This window comes from Carcharhinus amblyrhynchos, chromosome 9, assembly GCF_965287045.1.
Source record: "Carcharhinus amblyrhynchos chromosome 9, sCarAmb.v2.hapA, whole genome shotgun sequence".
NCBI classification, from domain to species: Eukaryota; Metazoa; Chordata; class Chondrichthyes; order Carcharhiniformes; family Carcharhinidae; genus Carcharhinus; species Carcharhinus amblyrhynchos.
This window is the reverse complement of record NC_137332.1, coordinates 100,755,376-100,778,833: the sequence shown is the minus strand read 5'-3', so window position 1 is coordinate 100,778,833 and position 23,458 is coordinate 100,755,376. Positions and strand designations below refer to the sequence as shown.

The window sequence follows — 23,458 nt, the reverse complement described above, 5'->3', positions numbered from 1 at the left end:
CAATCCCCCTCGCGATGAAGGCCAGCATCCCATTCGCCTTCCTGACCACCTGCTGCACCTGCAAGCTGGGTTTTTGCGACTCATGCACAAGGACCCCGAGGTCCCTCTGCACCGTCGCCTGCTGCAGTTTTTCGCCACATAAGTAATAATCCTTCCTACCATTATTCCTACCAAAGTGGACCACCTCACGCTTGCCAACATTAAATTCCATTTGCCATTTCCTGGCCCATTCGCCCAGCCTATCTAGGTCCTTCTGCAGACTCTCCACACCCTCCGCACAATTTGCCGTTCCCCCAATCTTGGTGTCATCAGCAAGGTGTCATTTACAGATATGCCTAGTGCTGCTCCTGGCATGCCCTCCTTCACTCCTCATTGAATGAGGGATAATCCTCTGTTTAGTGGAAATGGTGGAATGGGGGATATGCCAGACCAGATTGTGGTTGAGTACAATTCTGGTGCTGCTGTTGGTCCACAGAACCTCATGGATGCCCAGTCTGGAGTTGCTAGATCTTTACTGCTCATCTGGCAGTGCAGCACTCCTTCAATACCATCCCTCTGGCAATGCGGCACTCCCTCATAATGTTCTTCTGGCAGTGCCGCACTCTCTCAGTACACCCCTCTGGCAGTGCCGCACTCCCTGAGTACAGCCCTTCTGGCAGTACCACACTCGTGGGAGTTACAGATTGTGTGACATGAATCCGCATGAGGACAGCCTCAATAAGGATCTTAGGTTCATGTCACACTAACCCCCACAAATTGCCTGGGCTTGCAAAATCTCACTAACTGTCCTGTCTGGAGACAATACACATCTCTTTAACCTGTACTTAACCCTCTCTCCACTCACATTGTCGGTTCCTTTAAGAATTGATTTCCTGTAAAGCCTCGCATTCCAACTATTATTCTGTAAATTAAGTTTGTGTCTTTATATGCCCTGTTTGTGAACTGAAATCCCACTCACCTGATGAAGGAGGGGCGCTCCGAAAGCTAATGGCTTGTGCTACCAAATAAACCTGTTGGACTTTAACTTGGTGGTGTGAGACTTCTTGTTGTCATCTGAAACATTAACAACACACTGAAACCCGGGGCTTGTCCTGGGGAACACAGCACTCACTGCACACACCTACTCCATCTCTCAGTGAAAACAGTGAGTAAACTGGGCGGCACAGTGGCTGCCTCAGAGTGCCAGGGACCTGGGGTCAATTCTGGCATCAGGTCACTGTCTGCATGGCTTTCCTTCGGGTGCTCCGGTTACCTCCCATACTCCAAAGATATGCAGGTTAGTTTGGCTGGCCATGCTAAATTGCTCCTTTGTGTTAGGGGGACTGTCAGGGTGTATACATGGGATTATGGGGATAGGGCCTGGGTGGGATTGTTGTCGATGCAGACATGATGAGCTGAATGGCCTCCTGTAGTGTAGGGATTCTTTAGTTTGGACATAATGAGTAAATTGGGAGTCAGTGATTATGATTCCTATGGTCTATGCAGATTTAAAACTTCATCCCCAGTAGAAAACTCACAGCTATTTGCTGTTTAATTTACACAGTTACAGATATAGGTCCGCCATCAGTCACTGACTGTCAGCTCGAGAGAGTTAAAGCTTCAGTGATTGTCTCATCCGTTCCTCCCACTGATCTCTCTGGATTACTTAACAGGATGCGGGAGGTCACTGGGAAAGAGAAAAAAAATCCATTATTACAGAAAGAGGAAAACCCAGCAGACGTAGAACACCCCCAACAAAACCCATCAGACCCAGCAGAGCCCTGAAACCTAAAACTGCAGAAAGCTGGAGGAGTTCAGGAAGCATAGGGGTGAAAACAGAAGAAAAATTGGGAAAACAAAGAGTGTGCTTGGGAAAAAAATACTTCATTTAGAAAGGCACAGATTAATCAAGGAAAGTTAGCACGGATTTGTTGAGGGAACCTCAGTTCAGACGAACCTGATCTGTTGGTGGAGGTGATAAGTAGGGTTGTGTGGTGAGCTTTGGGATTCAGGGTCCAGAACTTGGTCCCTTGCTTTCTATAAATTATGCCAAATGTTTAGCTTCTAATGTAGGGAAAATGAAGAAGAAGCTTACAGATGTACAAGTATTGTCCGTGTGAGTGTCAGTGAGGAGAAAAACGTCAGACCGCAGGAACATGGAGATGGTCTGGGCAGTTGGGAAGAACAGTAGTAAATGGAATTCAATCCGGAGCAGTGAGAGGTGATGGATTTTCGGAGGATTAACAAGACAGAGGGAATCCCCCAAAAATGGGAGGATAATGAGTAATGTGGAGGGACAGAGGGACCCAGGAGTGTGTGTCCACAGACTGGGAAAGGTATCAGGACAGGTTAATAACATGATTAAGAAAGTATACAACATGTTTTCCTTTATTAGCCAAGGTGCACAACTTGGGTTTGCTAAAACTGCAAACAACACCAGATAGACTACAGCTGAAGCATTGCAAACAGTTTGGTCAGCACATTACACAAAAGCTTTTATTATATTGGAGAGAACGCAGAGGTGATTGTTTTATGTGGAGAGCTCTTCATTATCAGGCAGGGATTCAATGGACGGAATGGCCCACTCCAAAGCATGGGTGTTTTAACATTCAATGTTCCATCTATGGAACACCAGCGAAACCCATCAGAGCCCCAAACACCAGCTAAACCCATCAGAGCCCCAAACACCAGCTAAACCCATCAGAGCCCCAAACACCAGCTAAACCCATCAGAGCCCCAAACACCAGCTCAACCCATCAGACCCCCAAACACCAGCTAAACACATCAGACCCCCAAACACCAGCTAAGCTCCTGAGTTCTACTCCACACACCAAACGTTCAACAAATGATCAGACTCACCACAAAACACGACTGAAGTTAAATCCTGTGGGAGTGACAGACCCCAGTGGCCGACTTCAGGGATATCTCTGGGAATTCTGACTTCCTTGAGTAAATTCAGCAGCTTCGTAGAACCTGTCCAGGGTGAGATATTTCTGGGTGTCTCAACACCCACAATCCCTCCACCCTCAGACTGTACAGGAGCAGCCGTCTCCAGGAGGCCAGTCTCAAAGCTCAGTGTTGGATTGGGTGAGCTGTTCTTTAGTGACTATACAGCGAGAGACAGACACTGAGCTCACATCCCACCCACCAGATTGTACAGTTAAATACAGCGGGAATATCCCAGTTAGAAGGATCAGCTCCCAATATTTATCAACACAGTTCATACCTAAGGAATGTGTGAAGGAGCTGGATGAGGAATCCCCTTTGACAGAAGCTGTTAAAGGAAGAGGAGGCATTAAAAACTGTTTATTATCAGAGACAGAGACTGTGGATGAGATAAAGAGAGAATAAGAGAGACAGAGAAAGAAAGAGGTTCTCACACACATACTGACAGTGACACACACAATTGAACTCTCTCTCTCACACACACGGTGTTTGATGATCACCTTACCATTTGCAGGATTGTTGTCGCTCTTCCCTTTCCCTGTAAAACAAGGAATGTTCAGTGAGTGATGAGACGGAGAGAAAATCAGAGACAGAGGCTGGAACTCTCACTCGCACTGAGTCCCGACAACAGAATTCTGAACCTTCACTCCCACCACAACCAGAGACCCTCACTCTTACCTGACCCTGGACCATGACTCTGACCTGAAACTGTCACAGATACCCTGAACTCCAATCCGCAATCTGAGACTCTTCGCACAATTCACAGACACTCCCCCTTTATCATGAGCCCCTTAACCTCCCTTTCCCAACCCTGGGGATGTTCCACCCACTCTGTGCCACCACCACCGCCCCCCCTCCCCCCCCACAGCAACACCAACCTGAGACCCACAGCCTGAGCCACCCCCCACGCTGGAATACTCTCCCAGAATCCCTCCCCCCCAGTGAGGAGCTGCTATTTTCCCTCCAATTCCTACCTTTCTTCTTGTAGATGACGACAGCCACAATGATGAGAGCGATGAGCACGAGGACCCCGACCACAATCCCGACAGTAACAGCAACCTGGGAGCGAGACTTTGGTTCTGTTAGAGAGAGAATCAGAGAGACTGAGTGAATCAGGGAGAGGGAAAAGTGAGAATCAGAGAGAGGGAATGTGAGAGAGTGGGACAAAATGAGAGAGAGAGAGAGAAAGAGAGAGGGCTGGTATCTCAGAGTAAGTGAGGGAGTGAATGAGAGATACAGAAAGCTCAGACAGAGAGAATGAGAGAGTGAATCAGAGAGAGAGGGAGAATCAGGAAACACAGGAAAAAGGACACAGGAACTGTCCATCCGGCCCATCCAGTTGATCCTGGTATTTATGTTCCACTTGAGCCTCTTCCCATCATTCCTCATCTAATTCAACCATTTTAACTCTATTCCCCACTCCCTCATTTGCTTGTCTATCTTCCCCTTAAACTATACTGTTCAGTTCAGCCACTCCCTGTGGCAGCGAGCTCCACATTCTCATCACTCTTTGGGTGAAGAGATTTCTCATGAATTCCCCATTGGGTTTCTTGTATTGATGGCCACTGGATAGGCTCTTCCCACAAAAGGGACACTCTCGATGTGTCTGTCTATAAAAAACCTTTCAAAATTTAAAACTCCTCGATTAGATCAGCCCTCAGCCTTCTGTTTTCCCGAGAGCAGAGACCCAGCCGGTTAATCCTTTCCTGAGATCTCCACCCACTCATTTCTGGAATCATCTCTGTAAATCTTCTCTACACTCTCTCCCCGACTCTATATCCTTTGTATCAAATGGTGATTGGAGCTGCACATGGTCTTTAAATGTGGTCTAACCAAAGTTTGGCAATAACATCCCTGCTTTACAATTCTATTCCTCCAGAAGTAAAACCTGGTTTTTGATTGTATTTTGCTTATTGCCTAACCTGTAACTGTATGTTTACTGATTGGTGTATTTTTACACCAAGATCCTTTGTTTCTCAACCCTCCCTATTCATCGTTAACTGAAAAATACCTCACGTTTATCTGTGCTGAACTTTATTCACCAACTATTTGATGAAGTTTATTAATGTCCTATTAATTTATTCCCGTTCTCCTCAATATCAAATAATTCCCCCAATTTGGTGTTATCCGTAATTTAAGAAATGGTGTTTTTGATTCCAATATCCGAATTATGGAGTGTGAGTTGTGAATAACAGTGATCCCAACACTGATCCTTGTGGAATGATGGAGGAGCCCAACACATCAGTGCAGAAGATAAAGTTGAATTATTCACAGCAATCTTCAGCCTGAAGTGCCGAGTGGATGATCCATCTCAGCCTCCTCCAGTGGTCCCCAGCATCTCAGATACCAGTCTCCAGGTAATTCGATTCACTTCACGTGATATCAAGAAACGGTTGGAGGTACTGGATACTGCAAAGGTAATGGGCCCTGATAACATTCCACCAGTAGTACTGAAGACTTGTGTTCCAGAACTTGCCTCTCCCCAAGCCAAGCTCTTCCAGTACAGTTACAACACTGGAATCTACCCAACAATGTGGAAAATTGCCCAGGTATGGCCTGGACATAAAAAGCAGGACAAACCCAACCCAGCCAATTACCACCCAGTCTACTATCGATCACCAGTAAAGTGATGGAAGGGGTCATTGACAGTGTTATCATGCAGCACCTGCTCAGCAACGCCCAGTTTGGGTTTCACCAGGGTCACTCAGTTCCTGACCTCATTCCAGCCTTGGTTCAAACATGGACAAAAGAGCTGAATTCCAGAGGTGAGGTGAGAGTGACAGCCCCTGAAATCAAGGCCACAGTTGACTGAGTGCGGATCAAGGAACCCGAGCAAAACTGGAATCAGAAGGGGCAAACTCTCCGCTGGTTGGAGTCAGACCTGGTACATAGGATGATATTTGTGGTTGTGGAGGATCAGTCATCTCAGCTCCATGACATCTCTGCAGGAGTTCCTCAGGGTAGTGTCCGAGGCCCAAAAATCTTCAGCTGCTTCACCAATGATCTTCCCTCCACCATAAAGTCGGAAGTGGGGATGTTCATAAGAACATAAGTACATAAGAAATAGGAGTAGGAGTAGGCCAACTAGCCCTTCGAGCCTGCCCCGCCATTCAATAAGATCATGGCTGATCTGTCGTGGCTCAGTTCCACATTCCCGCCCTCTCCCCATAACCCTTAATCCCCTCTCTTATCAAAAACCCATCAACCCGTGTCTTAAAAATATTTAGCGAGGTAGCCTCCACCACTTCAATGGGCAGAGAATTCCAGAGATTCACCACCCTTTGAGTGAAGAAGTTCCTCCTCAGCTCTGTTCTAAACCGTCCCCCCTTTATCTTGAGGCTGTGCCCCCTAGTCCTACTATCCTTTCTGAGTGGGAAGAGTCTCTCCACCTCTATCCTATCCATCCCATTCATCATCTTATACGTCTCGCCGATGATCGCACAACATTCAGCACCATTCATGACTCCTCGAATACTGAAGCAGTCCTCGATGGCGGCGCAGGCTCATTGGGCCGAAGGGCCTGTTTCCCAGGCTGTTTTTGTTCTTTGTCCTTTGTTCAAATGCAACAAGATCCAGGCTTGGGCTGACAAGTGGCAAATAACATTTGCCCCACACAAATGCCAGGCAATTACCATCACCAATAAGAGACACTCTAACCATCTCCCCTTAACATTCAATGGTGTAACCATCACTGAATCCCCCACTGTCAACATCCTTGGGGTCACCATTGACCAGAAACTCAACTGGTCTCACCACATAAACACCCTGCCTGCAGGACAGGTCAGAGGCGAGGAATACTGTGGCAAATAACTCACTTCCTCATTCCCCAGAGCCAAAACACCATCTGCAAAGCACAAGTCAGGAGTCTGATGGAATACTCCCCACTTGCCTGGATGGGTGCAGCTCAGACAACACTCAAGAAGCTTGACACCATCCAGGATAAAGCAGCCAAGTTGATTGGCACCACATCTACAAACATTCAATCCGTCTACCACCAACGCTCAGTAGCAGCAGTGTGTACTATCGACAAGATGCACTGCAGCAATTCACTGAAGATCCTTAGACATCACCTTCCAAACACACGATCACTTCCATCTAGAAGGACAAGGACAGCAGATAAATGGGAAAATCACCACCTGCTATTTCCCCTCCAAGTCACTCACCATCCTGGCTTGGAAATATATCACTGTTCCTACATGGTCACTGGGTCAAAACGCGAGAATTCCCTCCCTTACAGCACTGTCACCACCACCTTCTCAAGGGCAAGGAGGGATGGGCAATAAATGCTGGTCAGTCAGCGACACCCATGACCCATGAATGAATAAAAAAAAAAATTTTCCACTTTGTCTCTCCAAATAACTCCCTTTACTCACACTCTGTTTTCTGTCTCAAAGTCAGTGAGTGATCCATTCTGTCACTCATCCCCTAACTCCACTTGCTTTGACCTTGTCAATCAGTCCATCACGAACCCCCTTTTCTATTACATTTGAAAAATTATATATTATATCTATTATATTAGCATTGTCTATTCCCTTTGTTACATCATCAAAAAATCCACTGAGTAAAACAACATTTTCCAGTTCAAAATCCATGCTGAATATTCATTGTTATCGTATTTGATTCTAGATTTTCATGAATTGTCTCCAATCGAAGGAATTCCATTATTTTTCTGAATACTAATCTTAATCTGACTGAAGTAAACTTCCAGGATGCATTGGGTCCTGTCCTACTGTAATATTTGATTCATTATTGCCACATGTATTGGTACACAGTGAAAAGTATTGTTCCTTGGATATCCTGGGCCTTGTCTATTCTGTAATATCTCAGGACACACCAGGCCCTGTCTACCCTCGAATATGATGTGGGTATGCCGGCGTTGGACTGGCGTAAACACAGTAAAAAGTCTGACAACACCAGGTTTTAGTCCAACCTATTTATTTGAAATATTATAGTATATTATCAAATAAATAGGTTGGACTAAAACCTGGTGTTGTCAGACTTTTTACTACCCTCGAATATCCCAGCAACACCATGCCCTACCCCCTGTAATATCCCAGGACACACCAGGCCCTGTCTACCCTCTAATACCCCAAGCACATTGGGCCCTACCTCCTGTAATATCCTATGATACTCTGGGTCATCACGTACAGTAATATTCCAGGATACACCAGGCCCTGTAAGGCTGCAATATCCCAGAATACACGAGGATTTGACCTATTATAATAGCCCAGGATACACTGCATTCTGAATTACTGCAGTATCCCAGGATACAGTGGGTTCTGTCAGGCTGCAATATCCCAGATACACTAGGCCCCACCATACTGTAATATCCCAGAGCACCCCAGGTCTGGACTTACTCTAATGTTCAATGATACACCAGGCCCTATGTGACTGCAATATCCCATGTAACACTATATCATGTCATACTGAAATATCCCAGGATACCCAGGCTCTGTTGCACTGTAATATCCCTGGATATACCAACACCATTCATACTGTAATATCCCAGGATACACCAGGCTGTGAGATACTGTAATATTGCAGGATACAACAACACCAGTCATCCATTAATATCCCATGATATTCTGGGCTTTGTTGTATTGTAATCCCAGGATCCACTCCTACCCATGCCACAATAACATTCCAAAATGGACTGGGTCTTGTTGTACAATAATATCCCTGGGCACACTGGGCTCTGTTATACTCTAATATCCCGAGTAAACCAGGCCCTTGTGTACAGTAACATCCGAGGATACACTTGGCCTTGTTCATACTGTAATATCGCAGGATACACTGGGCCCTGACCAAACAAAGGATCTCATGATACACAGCGCCCTGTCCCACTGTAATGTCCAATAAGACAGTGGGTCCTGTATCCCAGTTATTTCCCAAAAAGCACCGGACCCTATCGTGCTGTAATATCCCAAGGTACAGCAGGCCTTATCCATCCTGTAATGTGCCATAACACACTGGATCCTGTTGCACTGAAATACAGCAGGATACCGTGGGGTATGTTTGATATCAAATCCACGGACACACAATTACTTCCCTCTAATGGTGGTGCCATGATATATAACACATTGAAGATTAATATTTATTTCCCTCTCTCTGTATCTCAGGCCTCAGGCTGTCCTGGGCTGACAGCTCAGCACTGACCCTCCCTCCTGTGATCCTGCTCTGAGGCTGGGTCCTCTCTAACAGTGAGAAACAGTCTTACCGTAAATCACCACCAGTGTCTCCTTCATCCCGCTGTGTTCCACCCGACAGGAATACTCGGCCTGGTCCTCTGGATCAAACTCGATCCATTTCCGGATCTGGTAGGTGCTGTCGTGATTGGGTAAGATCCCAGTGGACAGAGTCTCACCAATCACCACTCCGTCTCTCCACAGATTCACCTCGATGGCCTGAGGGTAAAACCCGGTGACGGCACAGGACAGCCGGTTAGAATCACCCAGACGGGTAAAGGACACGACGGGGGCAACTGAGAGAGAAAGAAAGAGGAGTCAGTACAGGAACCTCGAGATAGAGAGTCCCGGCATCACCTCCTTCACCGACTCTCACTCCTCCCCTCACTCACCGACTCTCACTCCCCCCTCACTCACCGACTCTCACTCCCCCCTCACTCACCGACTCTCACTCCCCCCTCACTCACCGACTCTCACTCCCCCCTCACTCACCGACTCTCACTCCCCTCTCACTCACCGACTCTCACTCCCCCCAACTCACTGACTCTCACTCCCCCCTCACTCACCGACTCTCACTCCCCCCCTCACTCACCGACTCTCACTCCCCCCCTCACTCACCGACTCTCACTCCCCCCTCACTCACCGACTCTCACTCCCCCCAACTCACCGACTCTCACTCCCCCCTCACTCATAGGCTCTCACTCCTCCCCTCACTCACCGACTCTCACTCCCCCCTCACTCACCGACTCTCACTCCCCCCTCACTCACCGACTCTCACTCCCCCCCTCACTCACCGACTGTCACTCCCCCCCTCACTCACCGACTCTCACTCCCCCCAACTCACCGACTCTCACTCCCCCCTCACTCACCGACTCTCACTCCCCCCTCGCTCATAGACTCTCACTCCTCCCCTCACTCACCGACTCTCACTCCCCCCCTCACTCACCAACTCTCACTCCCCCCTCACTCACCGACTCTCACTCCCCCCTCACTCACCGACTCTCTCTCCCCCCTCACTCACCGACTCTCACTCCCCCCCACTCACCGACTCTCACTCCCCCCTCACTCACCGAATCTCACTCCCCCCTCACTCACCGACTCTCACTCCCCCCTCACTCACCGACTCTCACTCCCCCCTCACTCACCGACTCTCACTCCCCCCTCACTCGCCGACTCTCAATTCTCTCTGTCCGTACTCCAGGTATTTTCTCAGCCACTCGATACACTCCATCTCCAGGTAATATTTCCATTCCTGAATGTCATCAGACAGCCGATTCCAACTATTTTTGATGATCTTCCCCCAGGACACCGGGGTCACCCACACCATGTGATCCTTGTTGAAGCTGAGAAAATCATGTCCGTCCCACCCATACTGGATGAATCCACTCGTGGTCCCATCATCCCTCAGGTCACAGCCAGTCATCAGCTGGTGGACATGGATCGCTGTGGATCAGAAACACAAACAGCCAATCAGAGACAGTCCCATGAGACTCACTCGCACACAGCCAATCAGAACCAGTCTCACTGGGTGATCTCATCCGACCAGCCAATCAACATCAACTACTCTGCCCCATTCCCCCACTCACACAGCCAATCAGAGCCAGCCTCAATCCCTCCACACATTCACAGCCAATCACATTTCCTGTCACATCTCCAATCGCAGCCAATCAGCCTCTGGCTCCCGGTTCCTGATCCACTCTGGGTTTCTCCTCATTCCCACCTGGATCCCCGGGTGCTGGGAGAGTGAGCACTCACCTCCTGTCTGGTTGCTGCGGGACATGACAGCATCCAACTTTGTTATATTGTAGGCTCTGAGACACAGATGATCAAAACCAAGTACTGGTTCCAGGAAACCTTGTCAAGTCTGTTTTTTACCTAGAAAACTTCCATCAAAGAGACAATCTTAATGATATTAAAACGGAGACAGGCACAGTATTAATTTCACACTCAGACTCAGTTACCTGTTGTAATCTCTGCAGATTTCAGACAAAAATGCTTTGTGTAATAAATAATTGTGTGCAAGAATATTTCTGAGACCAGGCCACATTTATTTACTCATTAATTCAGGTGCAATGAAGTCAGACAGTTTTGTCAGTGAGAGCAGTGAATGCACATTGCACAATGAGTGTGTCTTGGAAGTGAAATGTGGCTTCCTGTTTCACATGGTGGGAAAGCATTAGAACTGCTCAGAAATGGCAGAGAGCAGAGCTGTGGGGCTGTTCAGCTTTGCTGGCAAGGACAGAAAAGTAGAAAACTTTTTCTTCAATGAGAGACTTAGGTGCACTCTGCAAGAAACACAAAAAATCCATGAGATAGAAATCACAGAATCCCAACGGTGCAGAAGAAGGCCATTCGGCCCATCAAATCTGCACTCAATGCTCCACCAGAGCATCTTACACAGGCCCTATTCCTGTTACCCAGCTAATCCCCCGAATTTACTCATCTTTGAACACTAAGCACCAATTTAACATGGCCAATCAACATGTCAGAGGAAACCGGCGATCTTGGAGTAAGTCCACACCAGCACAGGCAAAACATGCAAACTCCATACGGACATCCAGATTCCAAAGCCGGAATTGAACCCGAGTCCCTGGTTTGTGAGGCAGCAATACTAACCACTGTGCCATGTGACTTCCCTTCAGAAATCAATCAGAAAAGCAAATGATACCTTCATCTTTATAGCAATGGGATTCGAGAAAAGAACAAAAAATTCTTGCTACAAATTTAAAGACCATTCCTGAAACTGCAATTCTGTGTAGAGTTATCCTGGAATTTGTACAGAGAAGGTTTAACTGGCTGATTCTTGGAATGATTGGGATTTGTTTTATGAGGAAAGGTTGTGCAGGTTGGGGAATTATTCATTGGAATTTAGAAAAGAATTGAGTGATCTCACTGAAACAGGTTAGATTCTGATCGGGCTTCATTGGTAAGACACTGAAAGATTCTTTCTGTTGGTGAGCAATAAAACATGAGGGCAAAGCCCCAGGGTAAGAGGTGAACCAGTTAAAGTGACGAGAAATTTCTTCACTCACCTTTGTGATTTACAACCCCGGAAAATTAAAGATGAATCCTGACTGAAGATATTGAAGATAACTAGATCTGTGGTATCTCAGGGAATGGAGGTTACAGAGAGCAGGACTGAAAGACAAGATGAGGCAGAATATCAGCTATGATTGTGTTGGAACTCGAGACAGGTTCAAGGGGCTGAATGGACTACTTTGCTGTTATCTCTCACGTTCTCTGCTGACTTATGGTTCAGATCTAACCCCAGCAATCCCACCTCACACTCCATCACCCACAGAAACACTGCACACAAAGGGACAAGCACTATCAGTACCTCTGTGATACTGTCCCTCTCAGTGTGTGAGCTCTGTCCTGTACTGATACTGTCCCTCTCAGTGTGTGAGCTGTGTCCTGTACTGATACTGTCTCTCTCAGTGTGTGAGCTGTGTCGCTGCTTACATTAAACCTTGTACCATTGAAACAATCGCGATAACAATAGGTCTCAGCTTGCTGAGCCGTGTTTGAGAAGTTACTGTGTTTGTGCAGGAAGGAATTGATTTGAAAAGCTGACTATTTAAAAAGACAGAGTTGAATTGAAAGTTGGTGCACAAGGAAACAGTATTTGATGATTTGATGCTTGATAAGATTTGAGAAATTGGAATGTTTGGGAGAAAGTCGACAGGAAGAAACAAATGGTGAGAGATCACGGAGATGTGAGACCAAAGATTAGATTATTGAATCAGGATGAAGAAATGGATCTCGCTACTTTTCAGAAATGGGCTGTTGATGTCTGGTTGGTGGAATATCAGAAGCAGGTTCGAAAAAAGAAATTAAACGCTGTCGCTGCAAGAGTGGGTCAGAGGCTGGGAGTTTGGTGGAGAGTAACTCAGCTCCTGGGCAAAAGTGCTATTTCGGAAGTCGGTACAGACTCGAGGGGCCGAATGGCCTCCTTCTACACAACAAGGATTCTATGGTTGATCGATAGTTGAATTTATTCAGACAACAACTGAAGAGAGGGAGAGGAGAGGGGAGGGGGAGATTGTTGATGTTCTGTGAATTCTGTGTTGAAGTTGGAAAATTGTGGGTGAACTGAGGCAGTTTGATGCTGTTGTCCGGATTGTAACCGCGGGGAGACAGACCTGGGGCAATGCCATTGAGATGATGGAAAACGAGCTGCCGGATTGACTGTTGTCGGAAAGAGAGAAAGTTCAAATAAGTTTCAAATCAAAACCGGGATTGAAGCGGATCCTCGGCTTCCGGGTGGGAGAAATTAAACAGGAAAATTACAGTGAAATAGAAATGAGAGTGAGTGAAAGGAATTTCAGATTGTGTCCCCGGAATTGAGAAAATGAAACAAGTTTTACTTTTTAAGTGGAAGAAGTTTTGGAATTGAAACACACTCTGTTGGAAACTCCGCCCTCTGTTGTTTCAATGTAACAATCTTCAATGTTTTCTTCAACGCGGTTTTCCCCTCATTTCAATAATAGACATTAGTGAAGAAAGAAGATGTGATGGAATTTATTTTATCCCCTTTTAAAAGGCACGTGCTACATTTGTAAGGTTGAAAAGATCCCGAATGAAACTTGAAGTGATGTGAGAAAGAATTGTGTGTACAGATGTGTGTGTGTAAATGTCCTGTTAGTGAATGAGGAAAGGCTGTGTGAATGCTCTGCATTGCTGTTCCTTCAGACCGGCTCCAACTCTGATGTGTTCTCCTGAAAATGGTTAGGTCTGAAGGGGGAGAACAGTTTCAAAGTTTTGAAACTGAAAACTTGTTACCGCTACAATGAAACTCTATTGAAACGGGTGAAACATGTGGATTTCTAATCCAGATACAAATCCACATCTGTCAGAGTGGAGTCGTTTCTTCAATTTTGACGGTGTTATTTCGAATTGAGGAGCGGAATTTAAGGTGATTGTTGGTGGATTATTCTTGTATTTAAAATCTTCACAAAAATCACCCTGGGGAACAATTGGGACTTTATCTTCTAATCCATTTTGCTCCAAGGTTTTTATTCGGAAATATCCAATTTGAATTGGTGAATCCACAAGACTTGAAGCAATATTTTTGTTCTGCTGAAACCGCCATTACTCTGAGAACATTGTAACCCAGTCTCTTTTTGAAATCACAGTGACAGTGAATTCCTTCACCAAACATGTTTTAATTTAGAATTAATCCATTCAACTCTGAGCAGGATGAGCCTTCTCTGTTTCATAAACTCACACACATCCGCACAGGTAACAATTGTGTCCAATACTGCAAAGTGTAACAATATTTCCAACAGCTACAAGAATTGGAAACTGAGCCGCAGATACCAGTTTGTACAAAGGCTTTGATATTTCGAAGATATTTGTGATTTGTCAAGACAGAGTGCTTGGGAATGGGAGATCTTGACTTGAGCACACAAGACAATGGAGTTTTTGTTTAAGTATTTTATCAGTGTCACAAGTCGGCTTACATTAACACTGCAATTAACTTACTGTGAAAATCTCTAGTCGCCACACTCAGGCACCTGCTGCTAAGGGAGGATTTAGCATGGTCAATGCACCTAACCAGCACATCTTTTGGACTGTGGGTGGAAACCCACACAGACACGGGCAGAACGTGCAGATTCCACACAGGCAGTGACCCAAGCTTGGAATCGAACTTGGATCCTTGGTGCTGCCCCATCGCACTCACTTAAAGAAACATGAAAAATGGGCAGAAGAAATTGGAATTCACAAGTTCATTACATGTGAATTAATAATTTATAATGCTTAAAGAGAAATTTGCTGGATTTTAAAATACACTTTATCTCCTTTCTATGAATGTTAAGAAGTAAACTATACATGGGACTGTCTCAATTAGAGATGATTTGAAACATGTAAGTATCATTTAATCTTCTGCTTAAATAATGATATGTCACCTAAGGAGCAAACATGTTAGTGTCAGAAGTCAAATTCAATGTCAAAAAAATTATGTTTGATTGTCAATATTATCCACGGCTCCCAGTTGAGATAGAATGGAAAATAATGGGATGTTTGTCCAGGGAGAGTCTTTGATAGAGTGATGTAGTGTTAGGAAGCATACACAATACACACATCTGAGCATCATCATGGGTGTAATCTGGTATTGAGATATATTTTACAGAAAGGAAAATAGTTTAGACTGGTAATTTGCTGACTTACTCTTGGTGATGTTTGTGGCCTTGTATAGAGGACAGTGTATAGGCACAGTGGTTGGCACACCTGCCTCACAGTGCCAGGGACCTGGATTCCCGACGTGGGCAACTGCCTGTGCCGAGACTGCACATTCTCCCCATGTTGGTGTGGGTTTTGTCTGGGTGATCATGTTTCCTCCCACATTCTGAAGGTTGTGCTGCTGAGGTGCACTGGAAATGCTGAATTCTCGCTTAATGAAACTGAACAGGCACCAGAGGATTTTCACAGTAAGCTTCATTGCAAGGTTAACATAAGTCTACTTGTGACACTAATAAATAAACTAGGAACTTTAATTTTTGTTTGGTACCCTTTATCCTGCTCCCCTACTCTCCCACCACCTCTCACCCCAATGATGTGCAAAGCCCAAGGCAGTTCTGTCGAAGTGGATGCAGCAGTGGAACAAGGTTACAGTGATGCAGATGAAATGTGTGCATGAATATTGCACAGTCTTCACCTTGATCCTGCTGATTCATTTCCGTAGACATTTAAGAGACAACCGCATTGCTGTGGGTCTGGAGTTACATGTAGGGCAGACCAGGTAAGAACGACAGATTTCCTTCCTTCAAGGACATTAGTGAACAAGATGGGTTTTTACAACAGTCAGCAATGGCTTCATGGTCATCAGTAGACTTCATTTTTTATTGAGTTCAATTTCCATCCTCTACCATAATTGGATTCAATCCAGGTTCCCAGAGCTTTATCCTGTGTTTCTGGATTCCTATCCAATGACAATACCTCTACACTGCCAGCAGTCCAAACTCCATGTGGAAGTACCGGGCATGTATCACACACCTTGATGTGTGATGGGTTATCAAAATCAGGAATGACTGCTTGGGGAGGTGGAACTGGATAGGAACACAAAGGTCACCTTCCTGCATCTTCCAGATCTGAATCTGGAATGAGAGGCTGGAATGGTAAAAGATCATTGTGATCCAGCTAAAGAGATGTGCAAAGGACTGATTTTATCATCACTAATAATCCCATGTGGTATTTTTTGAAAGTCCACATACAAATATCCACCAAATATTCCCATCACTGTCTGTTACCACCTCTTGATGTGCATTTCTGACCTTGCAATGGTCCCTCTGCTGTGGGAGCAGACAGGACTGTCACTCAGCCCCTGCTGTTCTCAGCCAGCCTCTCTGGCCTAAACACAGAACCCCTTCCCCGCTACTGTGGGGACCAATGGCCTACCATGACACTCCCAACACAACAGCAAGCCCAACACCACCTCCCACTCCACCCCACCGGCCCCTGCCATGGCCAGCCCAGAGCATGACCCTCCCTCCCACACTGATCACTGTCACACAGTGCACAGTGGTTCACTCCTGCCCACCAGCACCAGGTGGCCGCCCCAGTCTGGCCCCTCCCCATTAGGCCTGTCCCGTCAGGCCCCACCTTCGTGGTGTAGCCTGATACTCAGTTGACAGTGCCAGGGTGCTAGACTGGCATTGCACAAGGGGCAACCTCCCTTCCAGTTACCCCTCGCAGGGAGCCACAGGGCCTCCATTTCTACCAGCGAGGCCATTACATCTAGTTCCCCATTGGTGGGGGCCAGCTGTGATTCTCACTGGAGAGAATCTCTCCTGGTGAGGCCACAGAGGCACGTGAACCCAGACGGTAACGTCCCAGACTTGTAATTCAATACAAAAAGTATGTAAATTTTATTTGAATGATATATTCAGCCTTGCACTGGAAATGGATGTGAGGCTGATCTTGTCGGATGTCTGGTGTGGGTAAGATCGTGAAAGGGGAGAAATCGGCTGTGAACCTGATTTCTCGACTTGCTCACCATATTACCGGCTCACCCTGACCATCAGCCAGTGGGGCACAAAGGTAAGATCGCCTCCCTAGACAGGATAAACAGAGTGAAAGTATTAATAATCATACATAAGCTGCTATTAGAGAAACCACAGTCTCTGTTAAAGCTGACCCAGGTAAGCGTCAAGGCCTCGGCACAAGGAAGGTAAGCCTAGAATAGAGGTTCATTTATTAACAAAGACGACTAAACTGAAAGAGTTCATTAAATTAGACATCTGGAGATGGGAGAGGTATTTGATATCTCCAAACCCAGACACAAGACAGGATGTTATAGGTAACTTGTAACAACATGAATTCATAGAATCATAGAATCCTTACAGGTAGGATGCCATTCGGTCCATCGAGTCTGCACTGACCACAATCCCACTCAGACCCTATTCTTGTAACCCACACGTTTACGCTGCTAATGCCCCTGTCACTCGGGTCAATTCATCATGGCCAATCAACCTAACCCACACATCTTTGGACTGTGGGTGGAAACCGGAGCATCCGGAGGAAGACCACACGTCCAATAGGAGAATGTGCAAACTCCACACAGACAAGTGTCTGGCTGGAATTGAACCCTGGTCCTTGATGCTGTGAAGCAGCAATGCTAACCACTGTGCCACCGTGTTGCCCAACAGTGCCACCATGCTGCCCCACTATGCTGCCTCTATTAGATCAGCTAATATGATTGAATGTTCATGCTACTTGGATATTATAATTGTTATAATCCAGGTCAGAAACTCCAAGGTATTTTATGAAGTCAGCTTGAACCATGTTTTACATTTTGAATTTGGCTAGAAAAAGCATGAAATGTTTCACTTCAGCTGTGATTTAAATGACCCACTAGAGAGCGTTTCTCAATAAAAATTTATTTAAGAATACATTTAACAAATAGAATGAAAATTAGCAATAGCCTTTATTATTACGGACAACAAAAACAGTACCATGTTAGTGTATAAACTTTAACAATTAAATACACCTTCCAGTGTAAGAAGCATCTTTAAAAGCATACATCAATTTCACGTTTAGCACAGAAAATAAGAATACCCACGTGGTTTGCAACTCAGTAATGCCTGTTGTGAATTAGTCCTTTGGATAGCATTGAAACTCTGGCATGTCAGCCTTGTAACTTCCAACAGACATTGAGGTCGAGATGAAGCCACTGCTAGCATCAGGCTAATAACCAGCAAACCACTGACAGCACAGTTTTCATTCCAGGAAGGCAAGAAAAATTGCTTCCAACATAGCAGAATTTCTAATAACGGAGAGAGGCACGGAAATACTGCCTTTCAGTTTGAAGTCCAAACATCTTCTAACTAAAAAAGTAGCCAGCAGCCCAAACCAAAAGTGAAATAACTCTTGTCATCTGACCTATCAAGCATTCTTTCCTCTCACAATTGAAAAACGTTGTAAACTCATAAAGCTCCAGGACATCACAGTAGGCCCAGATTAAAAATGAACAAATCCTCATTTGAACCATTTAAACAGCAATGTAATGACACCTTAGAACAAAAGTTGGCAAATACAGCAAAAAAAAGCTGCTTACAAACTGCAGAGAGATGATTTAAATATTCCAAGTCTTAAAGGCACAATCGTGTCACATAATTAAACAGGCATGCAATGGTGGTGATTGGTGTTTAACATTTGTATCATTTGCATGTTGTAACCTTAATCAATAGTTGTGAGTGGATAGCGATAACTCCCATACCTTGATTGGTATGTTAGTTATTTGTAATCATGTCCAAAAGTATAACTGCTTGTGCAATTCTGAATTCTGTACAATGGCTGGCTTTCTGGGATTCTTGCTATATAGCTGGCATAGATGTGAGACTTGGTTTGGTTATGTCAAGGGAAAAATGTTGTAACAACTAGAAAAGCCTGATTACCAAAAAGCCCCACAACACAGGGCAGTCAGAATACCTTAAAAAGTGTAGATCCTGATAGAGCAATGCCTGACAACCCATAACCTTTAGAATCAGTGCAGGGTAAACAATAATCGCCTGGTGAAGGAGCAGCGCTACAGAAGCATGTAATTCCAGATAAATCCCTTGGACTTCAGCTTAGTGTTGCGAGACTTATTACTCCAGAATCTGTGCAGAATAAACAGGTCAGATCAGAATAGCTTCAAAAGTGCAGCTCCAGATGGAGCAATTTCTAATAAACTATTGCCACACTTCCATTCACAGAGAGTCACATATGTAGTGTTTAAATCAGTCCATCACTGTCATTTCAATGAAATTTTCCCAGATTCTCGCATCCACTGTGCCACTGATCTCAGGACTGGTATCCCTGGATTACAAATGGGACACTGAAGATGAGAGAGAAATACATCGCTATAGATTGAGGCAAACCCAGCAGAGCTGGAACACCCACAACAAAATCCATCAGATCCACCCAACTCCCACATATACCAGTAGCAAAATCTATCAGACCCCGAACACCTAATACTGCAGAAATCTGGAATAGGACAGACAGCGTCAGCGTGAAATTAAAAGGGAACCAGGAAAGTAAAGTGAGGGCATGAAAATATCAAGCAACCTCCAAGGATGTTCTCTCAGTATATGAAGAGAAAAGGAGAAGGAAAGGGTAGGGTCTGTTGCAGACCAATAAGGTACTCTGTGTGAGAGGGTGGAGAATGTGGCGAGATTGTGAATAAATACATTGCCACTGTCTTTGGGTAACAGGGAGCAATGCTGATATTGCTGTTAAGGAAGAAGAATGTGAATTACTGAATCAAATAAACATTGTAACAGAGGATGGATTAACAGATTTTAGAGTTTTCAAAGTAGATAAATCTCCTGGTTAAAAGAAGCAAGGGAGGACATTCAAGAAGCTCTGAGCATCAGAATCATCCATCCCGGGCGACAGGAGTGTGGAAGGAGATTAAAGGACTGCCAACATTACACCATGGATTGAAAAGGGAAGAAAAGGTAATCTGAGTAATTATACCCCAGTTAGTGTAACTTCAGTGTTGGAAGAATTATTGGAACCAATTTTGAGGAACAGCACAAACCTTCATTCAGGCTCAGCTGAATTAAAATTTGGAAGAGGTGAAAAGGAGGGTTGATGAGGGCAGTGGGGTGGATGTGGTCAAGGGAGATTTTAAAAATGCTTTAGACAAGGTCCCCATGGTGGATATAATTATGAGGAGCCAATGTAAATAGAGATGACACATTTAACTTAGCAGAGGGTCAAAAACCAGGGGCACAGATTTAAAATAATTGGGAGAAAGATCAGAGGGGGAAATGAGGAAGGGGTTTTTCACCCAGAGGGTGGTAGGGATCCGGGACTCACTGTCTGAAAGGATGGTAGAGGCAGAAACTCTCACCACATTCAATCAATTCTTGGATGTCAAGATGAAGAGTATTGATCCACAGAGCTACAGACTGAGTACAGGAAGGTAAGATTAGGCTGGAGAGTTCTTCATCAACAGGCAGGATTACGATGGGCTGAATGGCCTCGCTCTCAATTATAAATTTTCTACGATTGAACATTCCATCCACAAAACACCAGCTAAACCCATCAGAACCCCAAACACCAGTTAAACCCATCAGAGCCCCAAACACCAGCTAAACCCATCAGACCCCAAACACCAGCTAAACCCATCAGAAGCCCAAACACCAGCTAACCCCATCAGACCCCAAAACACCAGCTAACACCATCAGACCCCCAAACACCAGCTAAACCCATCAGACCCCCAAACACCAGCTAAACCCGACAGACCCCCAAACGCCAGCTAAACTCCTAAATTCTACTTCACAACCCAAACATCCAGCAAATGATCAGAATCATCTCAAAACACGACTGATAATAAATCCTGTGGGAGCGGCACAGCTCAGTGACCAACTTCAATGAAAGATCGAGTGTTACAAATTCGTTAAGGAAACTGAGTATCTCAGCAGAGACTGGTGAGGCTGTGATGTTTCGACACCTCAATACCCACAATGTCTCCACCCTCAGACTGTACAGGAGCAGCCGTCTCCAGACGGCCAGTCTCAAAGCTCAGTGTTGGATTGGATGAGCTGCTCTTTAGTGACTATACAAGCGAGAGACAGACACTGAGCTCACATCCCACCCACCAGATTGCACAGTTAAATCCAGCGGGAATATCCCAGTTAGAAGGATCAGCTCCCAATATTTATCAACACAGTTCATACCTAAGGAATGCATGAAGGAGCAAGGTGAGGAATCACCTTTAACAGAAGCTGTTAAAGGAAGAGGAGGCATTAAAAACTGTTCATTATCAGAGAGAGAAACTGTGGATGTGGTAAAGAGAAAATGAGAGAGACAAAGAGAAACATGGAGAAAGAAAGAGGTTCTCACACACATACTGATGGTGACACACACAAGTAAACTCTCTCTCACACACACAGTGTTTGATGATCACCTTACCGTTTGCAGGATTGTTGTCGCTCTCCCCTCTCCCTGTAAAACAAGGAATGTTCAGTGAGTGATGAGACGGAGAGAAAATCAGAGGCAGAGGCTGGAACCCCCACAGCCAAATTCTGAACCTTCACTCCCACCACAACCCGAGACCCTCACTCCCACTCTAACCCTGGACCATGACTCTGACCTGAAACCGTCACAGATACCCTGAACTCCAATCCACAATCTGAGACTCTTCCCACAATTCACAGACACTCCCCCTTTATCATGAGCCCCCTACCCTCCCTTTCCCAACCCTGGGGATGTTCCACCCACTCTGTGCCACCCACCCCCCACCCTCACCCACAACACCAATCTGAGACCCACTGCCTGAGCCACCCCCACCCTGGAATACTCTCCCAGAATCCCTCCCCCCAGTGAGGAGCTGCTATTTTCCCTCCAATTGCTACCTTTTTTCTTGTAGATGACGACAGCCACAATGATGAGAGCGATGAGCACGAGGACCCCGACCACAATCCCGACAGTAACAGCAACCTGGGAGCGAGACTTTAGTTCTGTTAGAGAGAGAATCAGAGAGACTGAGTGAATCAGGGAGAGGGAAAAGTGAGCATTGGAGAGAGAGAATGTGAGAAAGGGGGACAAAATGAAAGAGAGAGAGAGAGATTGAGAGAAAGAGAGAGGGCGAGCATCTCAGAGTGAGTGAGGGAGTGAATGAGAGATACAGAAAGCTCAGACAGAGAGAATGAGAGGGTGAATCAGAGAGAGAGGGAGAATCAGGAAACACAGGAAAAAGGACACAGGAACCATCCATCCGGCCCATCCAGTTGATCCTGGTATTTATGTTCCACTTGAGCCTCTCCCATCATTCCTCATCTAATTCAATCATTTTAACTCTATTCCTCCCCCCCTCATTTGCTTGTCTATCTTCCCCTTAAACTGTTCAGTTCAGCCACTCCCTGTGGCAGCAAGCTCCACATTCTCATCACTCTTTGGGTGAAGAGATTTCTCATGAATTCCCCATTGGGTTTCTTGTATTGATGGCCACTGGATAGGCTCTTCCTACAAGAGGGACACTCTCGATGTGTCTGTCTATAAAAAACCTTTCATTATTTTAAAGTCTTCAGATTAGATCAACCCTCAGCCTTCTGTTTTCCCGAGAGCAGAGACCCAGCCAGTTCATCCTTTCCTGAGATGTCCACCCACTCATTTCTGGAATCATCTCCGTAAATCTTCTCTATACTCTCTCCCCGACTCTATATCCTTTGTATCAAATGGTGACTGGAACTGCTCATGGTCACAGAATTATCACATAATACAGAATTATGCAAAGTACTCACAATCAAACAACAACTGCACTGCGCATATCATCCGCAGGCAGCGGGAATTGTGGAAAGGGCTAATGGGACTTTAAAAGAAAAAATACCTAAACTGACTGAAGAAAGTGGATTAAATTGGCTGAGGGTATTGCCCTTGACATTGTCTCACATGCGGGTGACTCCCTATTCGCGGACCAGACTGTCAGCTGCAGAGATAGTCTATGATTGGCCAATGAGGACTGCCTGGGATGCCCATGAAAAAACCCTAGAGGGATTAGACCTCCATGTGATGGAGAAACAGATGCAGAATTATTTGAAGCAATTAACACTTTCTCTGAAGTTTCTCCACTCACAGGTAAAACAGACACATCTCCCACAGACAGCAGGGACAGCTACCTCTCAATACCCCGTGGTCGAACCTGGAGATTACGTATTGGTAAAGACCTGGGATAGGAAGAAATTAGGACAACGCTGGAGCGGACCTTTTCAACTACTACTGACCACATCGACTTCCATCAAACTTGAAGGACGTTCAAGTTGGCCACACTTGTCTGATTACAAGAAGATTGTCTCCAACCCAGATACGAACACAGGATGAAGATCTTCATTATATTTTTCGGACTTTGTGGACTATTT

General features: G+C 45.5%; 1 long non-coding RNA gene across 1 annotated transcript; it reads right to left on the bottom strand.

The window, feature by feature from the left end:
- Window positions 1-1,028: 1,028 nt before the first annotated feature.
- On the bottom strand, window positions 1,029-22,055 carry LOC145348146 (uncharacterized). The gene is made up of 3 exons (XR_013887912.1): window positions 21,956-22,055; window positions 21,513-21,545; window positions 1,029-1,666 (listed from the first exon to the last, which is right to left on the bottom strand). It is a non-coding gene; the product is annotated as an uncharacterized LOC145348146 (long non-coding RNA).
- Window positions 22,056-23,458: the final 1,403 nt, after the last annotated feature.